Genomic DNA, 14,544 nt, shown 5'->3' with positions numbered 1-14,544 from the left:
AATGGCTGATTCGTGCAGTCATCACAGAGGGCGCTGCGTCCTGATTTAAAGAGTTTACCGCTGTTTTCGACGGCCTATAGATACTCATTGTTGCTTGCATCGGTGACGTTTTTAAATTAGAACGCAGCGCCCTCTGTGATGACTGTACGAATCAGCTATTCACGGATAGCAGCCTTCATGGCATAATGATGTTTTGGCGAACCACCGTAATCAGAATGCGTCAATAAGCTGAAAAATGTTGCATCAAAATCATTTAGTTCTTTAAACGTAGTCCATGGAATGCATGAGAAACTATTCTTTTTTTTTGTAGAATGCTAGAAAACATCATTCAAGGGGGTCGGTGCTCGTGGTAGCGTGGCCGAGTGGTCTAAGGCGCTGGTTTTAGGCACCAGTCTCTTCGGAGGCGTGGGTTCGAACCCCACCGCTGCCAATAAAATTTTACTCAAATTTAATTTTTTGGTTTAAAGTTACTGTCGCGCAACTTGCATGTTTATAAAAGGATTAGATAACTTGTGTAAACGAAGAATATTTTTATTGAGCTTACATATTTTACGTATAGCATAGGATAACTTCTGTTAGATTAATTATTTGTCATAAGATAATGTTCGAAGGAAAAGCCGGATGTACACTTTTCTTCTGGACGAAGCTCAACGGTATTTCCTTCAGGTCCTCGCAAACTTGAAGCGGCCTTCAATTTACTTGGAAGACTAAATTTTTCCATTATTCAGCCCACTTATTTTCCTTTGTTATGTTCTACTCAGCTTGTAGTAATACTACGTCTTACCTTCCGGCCAGCAAGTTCACTGTCAAATCACCAGGTTTTTTAGGTCTTACCCTATCCAATCTAACTTTAGCCAAAAACTGCGGATAACCAACTCCAGAGCCGGAAGTCATCAGACAGTCAAGGCCGACGGTTAGCCAGGAAAAAAACTAAACCAATTTTTACGTCTCGTTATTATATTGTACACCTCATAATCATTGACAATGAAATTGATTTTTGTTTTTCATTGTTCCTTTTTTTTGTCAGGCTGAGGGTGCACCTCACACTGAACTGTTTTGTCGATGCTGTCTGTTTGAAAAAAAAAACCGAAAAAAGGCGAGAGAGCTAGGGAACGATAGCGAACATCTCTATAACAGACGTAGGCATAGTGGTTTTCGTGACATATTTGTGAGTGGCCAACATAGAGAGAAGGCTCAAGTAACGACAGGCCGGTAAATTCGTTGCTGGTTATAATGTAACCTATATATATGCATGAGGTGAATCATGCATATATAGAATGAAAGAGTAATGCAGTCACGGGACTAACTACATTGTCGTCACCATTAGTAGTAAATACATATAGCGGGAACGGTTGATAGGGCGGCCCCGTCACGTGTGAATTCGACAAGCTTGTTTGCACGTTATTATTGCTATATATGCACGAAATTAATTAATAGTTAACGTAAAAAGAGGTGTAACAATTTGATATAGCCAATGTAAATAATATGGAAGAGAGCAATGATATATTGTAACAAAATGTATTCTGCAGTTTTTCAATAATAATAAGGATGAACAAACTCTGTACGAGGCACTTTGTTTGAAAAGCGGAACGATCTTTCTCTCATTTGACAGATTACGCATTAGTAAGTTATTAGTTATTGTAACAAAAAAATAAATTCAAGTAATATTTTATTTTTTGTAGAGCGTGACTCCTTAAAAGGGTTATCTAAATTGTATTGTATCAAAGTAGTTTTTTGGTATCTCTCTTTTTGGTGGACATTCACATGGACAGCGATACAAAAACGTATGCAACTCCTTTTTTGAGAAAAATTGCCAAGTAAAATCCATGATTTTAGTAATTTCTTAAATTGAATTAAAATATCTATTGAAGAATTATTGTTGAACGGTTGGATGACGAAGATACGTTTGACTTTTCATATTCAACCGTTCGTGCTTGAAGATAAAAATTCACTGCGTAAAATTTAGGTAAAAAATTTTCGGTTAACGCTCTCTAGAGTAGGATTTAAGAGGACAGTGTTTATTGCACAGACCAGTTTCATCTAAGATCTAATTAATTAACAGATTATCTATTAATTCAGCCGACGGGGTCAAAGATGCAAGACAAGAAATCTCGAAATATTTGCTTCAATTTCGGCTTAAACACACAGTAGTTTTTCAACAACCCAAGATTACACTATCGTACTTAACTCATAGAACAAACAGAATCATAAAACGCGATATTTTATTGGCAATCATGGCATGGTGTGATACTGGACATCCTAATGAGCATTCGAAACGATGAAAAGGTGTATAGCACAGACGATATCCTGGATGTCAAAGGTTCGTAATATTCTTTCAGGTTTTGTTTCCTCTTTTGTCCGCAGTGTCTCGTGGTAATGGTGCTACGGTTTTTCTCCGTTGGAAGTCATAGCCTTCATAATAATGTTCGTCAACCTATGCATCCTTTGCTATTTTCTATACACGTATGATGACAATAAGGCTTTCATTTTCTTGTTGAATTAAAGAAAAATAAAAACTGATTGGTGTGCAAGAGACATTCATAAGCAACGGGTGGCTGAGCGCTTCCAAAAGTCGTATTCAGCGTTATTACGAAGTTTTCAGGTCTGTACCGATTTACAGACAAAATTGAACGTCGAGGTCAACGCAACGTCACACTTGACCGTATGTCTTCATAGATGTGGCTTTGGAATGATTTGAATATTTAAGGTACCTCCTGTAGTACAACTGCATAATAGAGCTTGCGACTTCATAAGATCAATTATAATAGATATCAGTGATAACTTGCATCTAAGGCTTAAGTACCGGATGGTGTTGTCATTAAACAAAGGAAAAGCTTTAGCATCTATAGATTTTGAGATGGAGTTCAATTTAAAGCACTTTGCTATTTGTGTGCACTTACGTTTGTTTATAGTACATAAACGTTGATTTTCGCAATTATGTGGAATGATTTTGGCTCAAAATCAATCTTACTTTTACAGGAAATAAAGTTTTAATTTTATGAAGTATTACTTAATAATTCAGAGCAACTAGCACTGCTCCGTACCATATCAAAGCATAATTACCTAATGATTCATCGTTGCAATAGAAAAGAGCTATAAGCTAAGTCATTTTGGTGAGCCGTCAGTAGAGAAGACCAGATCAACTCTATAATAACCCATAGGAAAAACCTCAGCTTGTAGTAATCAGCTCGTATGGATCTATAACTTCCCGACGCTATCTATTGGTTAGCTAAGCCTCCATATACATAAGACGAAGCAAGAAAAGATTCTGGCAGAAACTGATTGAGACGGTCGACCGAGACGTTTTTGGACTTTCGTACCAAATAATTATGAGCAAAATAGAGGAAAAATCGTCACCGCTCACTTATGACGTAGCGGCGAACGCGGTAAAGTGTCTTTTCCCAACGCAGCCCTGGAAAGATGACACAGCGCCCGAGGTTGACGAAGACGACATCTCTGAAGTGACAGTTGAAGAAGTGGGAGAAGCAACGGAAGAACTAGCGACAGGCAAAGCATCTGGATCGGACGGCGTGTCGTCAGAGATGGTCTGGATGCTAATCAAAGGACGGCCGAAGATCCTTCAAAAGTTAGCGAATGATATCCTGCGACAAAGGATTTTCCGAACGTATGGAAGGAAGTAAATTTAGTGCTGATCCCAAAGTCTGAAAATAAAACAGAGTCGACGGCTTTTCGACCGATCTGCCTTCTGAACATGGCTGCAAAGGCCATGGAGAGCCTCATAGTCGCTCGGTTGACCAAAGAAACGAAAGAAAAAGGAGCACTGTCAGGAGCACAATACGGCTTCCGGAAACAGCGTTCAACACTCGCAGCTGTAGACAGGGTCCTCAAGACAACGAGAGCGGAGATGAAGGGGACGCTGAAGACTAGAAACTTTGTACTTCCTATTTTGCCGAATGTTAGAAATGTCTTTGATAGCATGAATTGGAGAACATTGATGGTCATACTGGAGGAGAAGGTGATCTCCACGTATCTATGCAGAGTCGTCAGCTCGTATTTAAAAAACGGAAGACTGGAGGCAGACGGGACGAAATACAGGGTCACAGCTGAGGTACCACAGGGAGCGGTTTTTGGACCAACACTGTGGAACTTAGCCTACGATGGCGTGTTACAAATTGCGGATTTACTGAGAGGGGCAGAAACTACTGCACACGCAGATGATCTGGCTCTTATTATCAAGGCCCGGGCAAAAGGCGACCTGGAAAATAAAGTAAATGGGTCTCTAGAGTTGGTAAATCGGTGGATGGAAGAACACTACTTAAGGTTAGCCGCTGAGAAGACAAAACCAGCATTTAACTGGCAAAAAGAAGATCAGAAGGGTCAATCTCTTTTTGGGATATACTCAAATCAGTTCCAGAAAAAAGCAAGATACCCCGGCGTAATGCTGGACATCGCGATGTCTGCAAAGGAACACATTAAATATGTAGCCGCAAAGGCGGGAAAAACAGCCCTCAACATGTTCCGCATTCTGCTTAGAGTAGGGGGAGCCTCTGAGGGCCATCGGAGATTCCTCACTTCTGTAAAAGAGGCTAGAGCACTCTCCGCAGCCTTAATGTGGGCAGATACGACTGCGACGCACTGCTGACCGCTCAAAGGATAGCAGCAATACGCGTAGCAAGAGCGTACAGAACCGTTTCAACCGAAGTTTTTTTAGTGCTGACCAGAATGGGGTCTGCTCGCCAGCGAAAAAGCGGAACGCCGTCTGAAAAACGTAAATAACGACGATGACATGGCCGCACGGCCACGATGGACAAGTGGCAGCGATCGCGGGAAACTCCCAAAGCCAATAGTAGAGGAGAGGTTCTGGGCGTCTTATTCCAGATGTCAAGGAATGGAAGCACAGCACCTATGGAGAGCTTACGTATCATTCCTGCCAGGTCCTGTCGGGCCACGGACAGTTTCAGACTTACATGGCCAAGATCGGCAAAGCGTAAGCGGACACCTGCGTATTCTGCGTATCGAGCATGGAAGACGGGTCAGAGATAAGCAGGCACACAGAGAGGTATTAATGACGGGTAGCGTAAAGGGAATGGTGCAAATGACGAAGGACAAGGAAAACTTTGATGACATTGTGAAAAAAAGGAACAGCTCGAAAGAATGCGCCGCAGGAAAATAACGGAAGGACAAGCTCGAGACGAGCAAGGATCCGATGTCCTACTATCGGCTCTTATGGAAAAGCAGGGCAGAAGACCCCGTTCGGGAGTTAGTATACCCGGGGAGGAGAGAAGCCCGAATGGAGGATGGATCGGAACGTGACAAAGAAGGATAGTAGCCCAACGCCCGTTCCTGCAAGTTATGGTAATATTAAACTATATCCCGAATTAAAGCTCAAGTCTTTGAGGAGTCCAGGATTTAATGGGTGAGAGTACCACAGTATCAGATGAACAACACAGTTGTGAAGTCTGGTCTGCATAATGCATTTGCACTTAACCTCCAATAAAAAAAGCTAAGCACTTCAAACTCGACCTCATTAAGTAGATCGTGCTCGAACCATTCAAAGTGTTTTTGATTTTAAAAAAATATTGCATTGAGCGATAACTTTTAAAATTTTAAGAAATTTAGCAATTTGAGCATAAATATTATTTGTAGATAAAAATTTTTAATTTTGATAAAATAAGTAGGAACAAATATATTTTATCGAAAAATTATATTGTTATTAATTTTTTATAAATTCTTTATAAATACATTGAAAATAGTTTTTCTTATTATCTTATGTGTAACATATCTATGAGAAACCAGGTTATATGCATATAGGTATTGTCAGTGTTAATAGGCTAGATAAGCGTCATTGTCCATGGTACATCATCTGTCACTTCTATTTCCGCTTCATCGTTTGTAATACTCTTTAAGGTGCTCACATGTCTTCAGAACGCCAATCCCGCGGAGTTGAGATTCCACTTTAAGCCTTTAGATGTGGCTGTCACCGGACTTCCAGCTGCAATGATGCCGCAGTAGCCACCTCGTACACTTTGTCGGGCCATTATTCGATGCGACCCCTTTCGAAGAACCCAGTGAACTTTGGCGCTAGTGTGAATAACAACATCGGCGTGGGTGATGTCCACACTCTAGTAAAGCGTATTAATATTGGCCATGATCTGATCAAGGCGCCCGCCCATTGCACAAAAAGCCAAAATGATTTCAAGGCCTGGGTGTCGTCTGTATTTGGAGACATTTCTCGAAATCTGTATGTTCCTGATCAGCAGTTCTTACAACCGCTTGAAACATTCTCTCATTCCATCGACCACCTTTAAAAAGCTAAATGATTTTGATGCAATATTCTTCAACTTATTGACGCATCCTGGCTATGATGAGATGCCAAAACATCATTATATCATAAAGGCTGTTATCTAGAGGTACCTCCGTGAATGGCTGATTCGTGCAGTCATCACAGAGGGCGCTGCAGTCTAATTTAAAGACGTCACCAACGCGAGCATCAATGAGTGTCTGTTCTATAGCCCATTGAAAATGACAAATTTACCATGTTACGCATTTATAGAAGGGCAAAAATAAACTACCATTTATTACTTGGATTGAGCTTAATGGATATATATTACATGCGCAAGTAGAATCGCCACTCAATCAGGGTTTTTTAAATGAATTGTTGCAAATTTAGCCTCCATGCTAAGTCGAACACTGCGTAAAGTACATATATTTTCAAGAGATGTGTGTGATATTTTGCCATTTGGTGCGAATATTAAATGTGAGGCATTTCTGTAGGTGATATATTTCAGTATAGACGATAAGATGTAACCTTTACTTAATTTCGAAAAGAAACGACAAAACAAGTGGAGATGCCGGGGATCGAACCCGGGGCCTTTCACATGCAAAGCGAACGCTCTACCACTGAGCTACATCCCCGTGGATTATCGGTACTCAAACAGACGTTATCAGCATTCGGCAATTTTTTGGAAAACATTTTCCGCTTATTTTTGAGTGGTCGAGACAATAATATGCCAATGTGCTGCTAACGGGTCATCTGTGTTATGGAAAGTTTAGATCGTATTTAAGCGATACTGCGACAAATAAGCTTTGAAACATGTGAAAACTTTAACTCCGAATAAAATAGCAATAAAATAACAAATGAATTTCAAACAGCTGGTTCCTCTTTCCCAAATAAAAAGTACTAAATTAATAAATCAAGAATCCTGTAATATTAGGCTAGATATTAGAATCGTGACTGCCTTCACAATCACCTTGGATTATTGAACCACTTAGTGTAGCAGTCTATACAGGCTAATCCTAATGGGCACCGCATTTACTCGCCGGCTGTTTCGCAGCTAACTACAACAGTTAATAATATAGAGTACTCGCTATCTAACTTTAAACAACTACCAATCTATCTTATTTATCTTCAGTATCATACCTACAACCCGTACTATAGATATAAATTATATCTATAACCACGGTCCACCCTTTTCTATGCACATCACAAAATTCGGGTTTAATTTTGATGTGTAACTAGAGGAGTATTCCTTTGCTAATGTGTCTTTGTTCAGAATTAGATAATGTAATTAAGTATTCAATATACTATTTTTGCAGATGCTTCTGGTCCATGACTTGAGTTCGGAGGTGGCCGAAGCGATCGTAGGGGATGTAGCTCAGTGGTAGAGCGTTCGCTTCGCATGTGAAAGGCCCCGGGTTCAATCCCCGGCATCTCCAATTTTAGTTTCAATTATTCCTAAACGGAGAATCATAGTTTATATTTATTTGGCTTGGGTATTTCATACTAGATTACTAACTGGAATCTACAAACGCAAGTAATAAAAATTTCAATAGAAATTCTTCACGTTATCCACAGTAGTCTCCATCTAATATTGACAGCACATTTTTGTAGTTTTCACTTACAAACAACTCCACAGTTTAAGGATTTTGCCAGTGTCGGGATGTATCCAACAAATTAAAATAATGATCTTATAACACTATTTTATAAAAATAGTCTGTGTCAGAAGTGGGGTTCGAACCCACGCCCTCTTTCGAGGAGCAGAGCTTAAATCTGCCGCCTTAGACCACTCGGCCATTCTGACTTGGTGCCTCGATCGCTCTCAAGCCTTTACTAGTATACCCGGCCATACCGTCGCCTGAGTCACTTCAATTCATGATATAACTCGGGAAAGGCACGTTCTGTAGTATACCTGAAAGTAAAATCAAAATATAGTTTTAGGTAACTTGTCGTGGAGTAAATACCCACAAAAAATCAGGTATGTGAAAGTAGCAACACGTTAATTTATGTTGCGCACCGTTTTGTGTATGGTACAAAGAAGATGTCATTTAGGCATGGTTTGAAATTCATTTAATATAATAAAATTAGCTGAAAATAACTAAGTCATTGCACAGAAAGGATGACTTAGGGCTAAACCACGATTTCCTTGCAAATACGACTAAAAAGGATTGAATTAAATACCGGGATATTAACGCGAATGTTATATTCACGACGATGCCTAACTTTTACAACACTGTTAAGTATTTTAGAAGACCTATGGCAATTACACAATTCGAAGCAACAAAACGGAGCACAGTTCTGTGTTAATGGATACGCAATCAAGCAAAATATATATTAGAATTTAATTTTGAACATATACGTTAGGATCTAATGGAACATGAACCTTATCGCTTGACTGCTGGAAATATGTACTCCACAAATCAGCGTGATAGACCATGTCCAACAATACGCGATGAGCATTATCTTTCGGCAGGCGTGATCAAATAGATAAGCCGGCCCATAACTTTTATAAATATAGGATTAGGTACTCTGACGTGTACACGACTCGAAAAACACCAAAGGATTACCTTCACTATTAATATCACCGGCAAAAATGGTTATCGGCAGTCACTATTACATAGAATAAACTACAAAATTCATTTCAAAATACTGTGGTTACATGCACAGCGTTAGCAAACATTTCCCTAATGATTACATGTAGTACTGGTTATTAGATTTTCTTTTTTTAAGTAGTGTTGTATGTAAGTGTATTCCAGTTATGCGATGATAATAGTTACGGTCTGTGGTAAAACTGTCCATGTATATTATAAATCAAGATAACGCTCAAAGCACTATATTGAAATGTAAAGTATTTTAAAATTATTCCGACGCCGGGAATTGAACCCGGGCCGCCTGGGTGAAAACCAGGAATCCTAGCCACTAGACCACGCCGGAGACGACATATCAATTCTTAGATAGGGTATTCAAGTTACTTTATAGTCCTTCTTTGTACGAAGATCAAGTTGTACAGAATTTTTGCTTGGTAGACGCTATTGCCGTAACCGATGTGATTAATATATAAGCCATCATTATAAGGCTAGTCCGCAGAAGTATATACTTAACTACTATTATCTAAGATAGGTATCAAATAATTTCTAATGCAACAGCAAATTCCCTTCACAATCCACTGTAGAATTTAGAAGTTGGATTAAAACGCTACATCTATATAGAAATTGTGGATTAATTTACAATAGAAATCCAGAGTCATTGATTTTTTTGAAAAAGTCACGTTTGCCGGTAACTATAATTATATATTGAAAGCATTGTTATAAATATTGACGTATAACTTTAAGTTAATAGATCCCAGTAGGGGAAATCTGTACGATTCTTGAATTAGTAGTCGGGTTACCTGATATTGGGTGAATACATCAAGATTACTTTTATGTTCATGCTAGCGTTCGATTATCGCGGGACCTTTAATAAAGATTTTTAGCGCCCCGTAAAAATATCGTGTGAACATTGCTCATCTCAAACATATAATGATTATTAAGTTTGAATTAGCCATCCTGAATAAGGTGTGGACATTAAGAAGAAATTATTAAAAATATGTAAAATTCTACGTAATCCAGTTTTATTAGCCATCATTTAACAATATGATCTAATCTAATATTGACTTGTCGAAATGTATTGCGAGTTTTTCTAGCAAGATGGCTTTCAAGTTATGTATCTCGAGTAAGATAAGTCGTGTCATGTCGGCATCGTGTGGCATTTGAAAGCTTTGTTGAAACGCCTTTTTCAGATTTATAATACAGCGCCATAAATATGGGTGAAATTTCTGGAAATAAATTACTATGTTTTACAATTTTATTACGATGTAGACATAAATGCTGCCCAGACAGACTAACAAAAATTTTCTGTTTATCGTTGAAATGCGTTCTTAGGTGAAATAGTTCAAAGATGATTTTGTCACTTTCATTCTGGAAAATTGTTGAAATCTGGAATTGAAAATCTTCGTAGTGGTTCGAAAACGTTAATGATATGACCATTAAAACTGATGATTGATTGATAAAATGTGAAATAAAAATAAAAAATAAAAACACATGAATTGCCATAACATCACCAAGCGTACCATCACTACCAAATGGTTTTAAACCACTCAAACAAAGCTGACGACAAAAAGAAGCTTGATGTTTGGGCGCTACATGAACTGATGTAGAATAATTTACTTGTTTGTATTTCTACTCGCGAAGTTTCACGTATACACAAAAAAACAGCCACTTCTGAAATGTTTCATCACGAACTGCGAGAAACAGATCACGCACAAATAGAATCAATGTACTCTACGATCTGTAGCAAAGCTCAGACTGGCAACTAAGAAGGTAACGCTAGGTGCTTTTTTGGGTTTAGAAAGGCTTTATGAGTTGGTTCAGCGTGGCGAAACGGCTAATTCGTACCTCTGCTGTCAACGTCATGTTATGGCAATTCATGTGTTTTTATTTTTTATTTTTATTTCACATTCAATCATCAGTTTTAATGGTCATATCATTAACGTTTTTCGAACCACTACGAAGATTTTCAATTCCAGATTTCAACAATTTTCCAGAATGAAAGTGACAAAATCATCTTTGAACTATTTCCCTAAGAACGCATTTCAACGATAAACAGAAAATTTTTGTTAGTCTGTCTGGGCAGCATTTATGTCTACATCGTAATAAAATTGTAAAACATAGTAATTTATTTTCCAGAAATTTCACCCATATTTATGGCGCTGTATTTATAAATCTGAAAAAGGCGTTTCAACAAAGCTTTCAAATGCCACACGATGCCGACATGAGCACACTATATTTACTCGAGATACATAACTTGAAAGCCATCTTGCTAGAAAAACTCGATACTTCGACAAGTCAATATTAGATTAGATCATATTGTTAATGATGGCTAATAAAACTGGATTACGTAGAATTTTACATATTTTTAATAATTTTCTTCTTAATTCCACACCTTATTCAAGGATGGCTAATTCAAACTTAATAATCATTATATGTTTAGATGAACAATGTTCACCGATATTTTTACGGGCGCTAAAAATCTTTATTAAGGTCCCGCGATAATCGAACGCTAGCATGAACATAAAATAATCTTATGTATTCACCATATCAGGTAACCCGACTATAATTCAAGAATCTACAGATTTCCCCTATGGGATCTATTAACTTAAGTTATACGTCAATATTTAATAACAATGCTTTCAATATATAATTATAGTTACCGGCAAACGTGAACTTTTTCAAAAAACTCAATGACTCTGATTTCTATTGTAAATAATCCACAATTTCTATATAGATGTAGCGTTTTAATCCAACTTTTAAATTCTAAGTGATTGTGAAGGGAATTTGCTGTTGCATTAGAAATTATTTGATACCTATCTTAGAAATAGTAGTTAAGTATATACTTCTGCGGACTAGCTTATAAGATGGCTTATATATTAATCACATCGGTTACGGCAATAAGCGTCTACCAAGCAAAAATTCTGTACAATTGATCTTCGTACAAAGAAGGACTATAAAGTAACTTGAATACCTATCTAAGATTGATATGCGTCTCCGGCGTGGTCTAGTGGCTAGGATTCCTGGTTTTCACCCAGGCGGCCCGGGTTCAATTCCCGGCGTCGGAATAATTTTAAATACTTTACATTTCAATATAGTGCTTTGAGCGTTATCTTATTTATAATATACATGACAGTTTTACCACAGACCGTCTATTATCATCGCATAACTGGAATACACTTAATACAACACTATTAAAAAAAGAAAATCTAATAACCAGTACTACATGTAATCATTAGGGAAATGTTTGCTAACGCTGTGCATGTAACCACAGTATTTTGAAATGAATTTTGTAGTTTATTCTATGTAATAGTGACTGCCGATAACCATTTTTGCCGGTGATATTAATAGTGAAGGAATCCTTTGGTGTTTTTCGAGTCGTGTACACGCAGAGTACCTAATCCTATATTTATAAAAGTTATGGGCCGGCTTATCTATTTGATTCACGCCTGCCGAAAGATAATGCTCATCGCGTATTGTTGGACATGGTCTACACGCTGATTTGTGAGTACATATTTCCAGCAGTCAAGCGATAAGGTCAGTTCCATTAGAATCCTAAGTATTGTTCAAAATTAATTCTAATATATATTTTGCTTGATTGCGTATCCATTAAACAGAACTGTGCTCCGTTTTTTGCTTTGAATTGTGTAATGCCATAGGTCTTCTAAAATACTAACAGTGTTGTAAAAGTTAGGCATCGTCGTAATATAACTCGCGTTAATATCATATTAATTCAAATTTTTATAGGTATTTGCAAGGAAATCTGTTTTTCCTGTCTTTTCTGTCAATGACTAGTTATTTCAGCTAATTTTATTATATTAAATGAATTTCAAACATGCCTAATGACATCTTCTTTGCATCACATACCAAAACGGTGCGAGCATAAATTAAGTGTTGCTACTTCACATACTGATTTTGGGGTATTTTTCTACGACAAGTTACCTAAAACTTAATTTTGATTTTACTTCAGGTATACGTGCTTTTCCCGGGTATATCATGAATTGAAATGACTCAGCGACGGTATGGCCGGTGTACTAGTAAAGGCTTGAGAGCGATTGAGGACCCAGTTAGAATGGCCGAGTGGTCTAAGGCGGCAGATTTAAGCTCTGCTCCTCGAAAGAGGGCGTGGGTTCGAACCCCACTTCTGACACAGAAATTTTTTAAAAAGTTTATGAAGTTTTTAATTTTTGTAAATTCGCCACACTAGGTAAAATAAAATTTAGAAAATAATAAGTGAAGTTGTTTGTAAGTGCGAAGTACAAAAAGTGCTGTCAGTTACATGGGGGTAATGTCTGAATTTGTACAACGCGAAGAATCACCCGTTGAGTTTTTTTTTATTACGTACGTTTGGATTTCCAATTACAAACCTACTGTAAAATACCCAAACCATATATGTAAACTATGATTCCATCTAGAAATAACTGCAACTAAAGTGGAGATGCCGGGGATTGAACCCGGGGCCTTTCACATGCGAAGCGAACGCTCTACCACTGAGCTACATCCCCTACGAGTGGTTCGTGCGTCTCCGAACTCAAGTCATGGGCCAGAAACGTCTGTAAAAATAATATAATATTGAATACTTGATTACATTATCTAGTTCTGAACAAAGACGCATCGACAAAGGAATACTCCTCTAGCTGCACATCAAAATTAAACGCGAATTTTGTGATATGCATAGAAAAGGGTGGACCATGGTTATAGATATAATTTATATCTATAATATAGGTTGTAGGTATGATATTGAAGATAAATAAGATAGATTGGTAATTGTTTGAAGTTAGATAGCGAGTACTCTATATTACTAACTGTTGTAGTTAGCTACGAAACAGCCGGCGAGTAAATGCGGTGCCTGTTAGCATTAGCCTGCACAAAACGCTACATTAAACGGTTCAATAATCCAAGACCACTGTAAAGGCAGTTACGATTCGAATATCTAGCTTAATATTACAGAATTTTTGGTTTCTTAATTTAGTTTATTTTTTACTTTTTATCTGGAGAAGTGGAACCAGCTATTTGAGGTTCATTTGTTCTGAAACTATTTTATTCAGATTTAAAGTTTTCACACGTTTCATAGCTTACTTGTCGCAGCATCGCTTAAATACGAACTAAACTTTCCATAACACAGACGACCTGTTAGCAGCACATTATCTTATGCCTAAAAATAAGAGGAAAATGTTTTCCAAAAAATTGCCCCACACTGATAACGTTTTTCTCGGTGTGGGTCAACGTGGGGATGTAGCTCAGTGGTAGAGCGTTCGCTTTGCATGTGAAAGGCCCCGGGTTCGATCCCCGGCATCTCCACTTGTTTTATCGTTTCTCTTCGAAAGCTGTATTTAAAGCTGTATTTTTACCCTGTGTACTGGAACAAATCACCTGAACAAATGCCTCAAATCTCAGATTCGCATCAAATGATAAGATATTAGATATACCTCTTGGAAATATAAGCACTTTACACAGTTTTCGACTTAGCATGAAGGCTAAAGTTGCGGCAATTTAGTAATCCCTGATTAAGTGGCGATTCTCCTAGCGCATGTGATATATATCCATGTGAGCTTACTAAAGACATGCGAATTTATTTTTGTCCTTCTATAAATGCGTAACAGCGTAAATTTGTCGTTTTCAATGGCCTCTAGAATAGATACTCATTAATGCATCCTGGATGCGATGAGTCGCCAAAACATCATTATGCCATGAAGACTGCTACCTCGAGGTACCTCCGTG

At 37.9% G+C, this 14,544-nt stretch overlaps 1 long non-coding RNA gene and 9 other non-coding genes across 11 annotated transcripts; 5 read left to right on the top strand and 5 right to left on the bottom strand.

The window, feature by feature from the left end:
• Positions 1 to 348: 348 nt before the first annotated feature.
• Positions 349 to 430, top strand: TRNAL-UAG (transfer RNA leucine (anticodon UAG)). The gene has a single exon. It is a non-coding gene; the product is annotated as a tRNA-Leu (tRNA).
• A 1,775-nt stretch (positions 431 to 2,205) lies between these two features.
• LOC147755487 (uncharacterized) lies at positions 2,206 to 10,679 on the bottom strand. 2 transcript variants are annotated; one of them, XR_015328832.1, is made up of 2 exons: positions 8,420 to 10,679; positions 2,206 to 8,150 (listed from the first exon to the last, which is right to left on the bottom strand). It is a non-coding gene; the product is annotated as an uncharacterized LOC147755487 (long non-coding RNA). The 2 variants fall into 2 exon arrangements; XR_015328833.1 differs by having other exon boundaries at positions 10,347 to 10,679.
• TRNAA-UGC (transfer RNA alanine (anticodon UGC)) lies at positions 6,805 to 6,876 on the bottom strand. Its single transcript has one exon. It is a non-coding gene; the product is annotated as a tRNA-Ala (tRNA).
• Positions 7,606 to 7,677, top strand: TRNAA-CGC (transfer RNA alanine (anticodon CGC)). The gene has a single exon. It is a non-coding gene; the product is annotated as a tRNA-Ala (tRNA).
• Positions 7,959 to 8,042, bottom strand: TRNAL-UAA (transfer RNA leucine (anticodon UAA)). The gene has a single exon. It is a non-coding gene; the product is annotated as a tRNA-Leu (tRNA).
• On the bottom strand, positions 9,101 to 9,172 carry TRNAE-UUC (transfer RNA glutamic acid (anticodon UUC)). The gene has a single exon. It is a non-coding gene; the product is annotated as a tRNA-Glu (tRNA).
• A 1,140-nt stretch (positions 10,680 to 11,819) lies between the features above and the next one.
• On the top strand, positions 11,820 to 11,891 carry TRNAE-UUC (transfer RNA glutamic acid (anticodon UUC)). The gene has a single exon. It is a non-coding gene; the product is annotated as a tRNA-Glu (tRNA).
• Positions 11,892 to 12,889: 998 nt separating this feature from the next.
• TRNAL-UAA (transfer RNA leucine (anticodon UAA)) lies at positions 12,890 to 12,973 on the top strand. The gene has a single exon. It is a non-coding gene; the product is annotated as a tRNA-Leu (tRNA).
• A 283-nt stretch (positions 12,974 to 13,256) lies between these two features.
• Positions 13,257 to 13,328, bottom strand: TRNAA-CGC (transfer RNA alanine (anticodon CGC)). The gene has a single exon. It is a non-coding gene; the product is annotated as a tRNA-Ala (tRNA).
• Positions 13,329 to 14,052: 724 nt separating this feature from the next.
• Positions 14,053 to 14,124, top strand: TRNAA-UGC (transfer RNA alanine (anticodon UGC)). Its single transcript has one exon. It is a non-coding gene; the product is annotated as a tRNA-Ala (tRNA).
• Positions 14,125 to 14,544: the final 420 nt, after the last annotated feature.

Source organism: Varroa destructor, unplaced genomic scaffold (genome assembly GCF_002443255.2).
Source record: "Varroa destructor unplaced genomic scaffold, Vdes_3.0 BEIS01000005.1, whole genome shotgun sequence".
Taxonomy (NCBI): Eukaryota; Metazoa; Arthropoda; class Arachnida; order Mesostigmata; family Varroidae; genus Varroa; species Varroa destructor.
The sequence above is the reverse complement of the archived record's forward strand: the minus strand, read 5'-3'. Positions and strand labels throughout refer to the sequence as shown.